Source organism: Seriola lalandi, unplaced genomic scaffold (genome assembly GCF_002814215.2).
Source record: "Seriola lalandi dorsalis isolate HSWRI2012SDOR001 ecotype SW California unplaced genomic scaffold, Sedor1 jcf7180002054583, whole genome shotgun sequence".
NCBI lineage: Eukaryota > Metazoa > Chordata > Actinopteri > Carangiformes > Carangidae > Seriola > Seriola lalandi.
This window is the reverse complement of record NW_019525136.1, coordinates 893156-894289: the sequence shown is the minus strand read 5'-3', so window position 1 is coordinate 894289 and position 1134 is coordinate 893156.

Genomic DNA, 1134 nt, shown 5'->3' with positions numbered 1-1134 from the left:
CTCTACACTGTCCTGTCAAATGAACTCCCTCTGTTTGATACGTAGAGTTGGTCATAGTCGTTAGTACGAAGCCTCGTTACCGACGACTTCTCTCTCTCTCCCTCCCTCTCTCCTGCTCCCTCTGCTCGCTGTGTTTTATGTTATGTCTTTGCAGCTACACTCTCTTTTTGTATTTAACTGTCCTCACTGGGAACCTGACACTCACGATGTTGATTTCCTCTAGTGGCACCAAACAGTATCTGCAACAGTGAGACAAAGTACCGAGCACCAATGCGGCGGGATCCCGAATCGTCACCAATGATGTGACGCCTGGCCTAGTGGAAACCTGAGCAGGGCTCTTCCCAACTCCCTAGGATGTCCAGTGCCACAACAATTTACCGTCCAACAGAATTAGTTTTATTTGCAAGTGTGTTAGAAATGGGCATCAGGGTGAGCACTGAGTTTCCCCTCAGACAGGGAGGGAGAACAACAAAAACACTAATACAAATAGAATCATAAACTATAACTCAGTCATAACATGCACAAGACTTTAAATCTCGCTCTGCGCACAAAAGCAACAGCTGCAGGTGGTCGACACTTACCGATGGAATGAGTCAAAGTTGGTGGTGCACCCCCACCACCTTGGTTGAGCCCAGAGGGCTGACTACCTCCAAAGCATCCCGGTACAAAATAAGCTTTAAACTTGTACCTGACTGTGTTCAAAAAGCATTGGTTTCGAACACTGAGCCATCACACACGTGAGGTAACTCCCACTGGGAGGGACGTTTGGGTCTCCACACATTCTTACCACACCACAGGATCTTTTAATATGGCTTTCAAAGGTTCTTTCAAAGGGATGTACAGAGTACATACTTGTTGTCATCCGTCCCTAGGTGAATAGATTGGGGGTGCACATATGAGAAGTTTCTCTGTGGAAAAACATCTTCCTGGTATGTTCTGAGAGAAGCTAGAAAGAGAAGAGAAGGGCGCTACATGAAGAATACAAAACTGCCAAACCACTCAAAACTGCTTCTACATCACAGCCAGGTTTGTTCTTCCTCTAAGTATTTCTTTGAATTGTTTCTTTGTGTGCTGACTGCAGTTATGAGAGCCATTTATCGCTTCAGGTCATCCGTATGGGGGATGACGGAACGA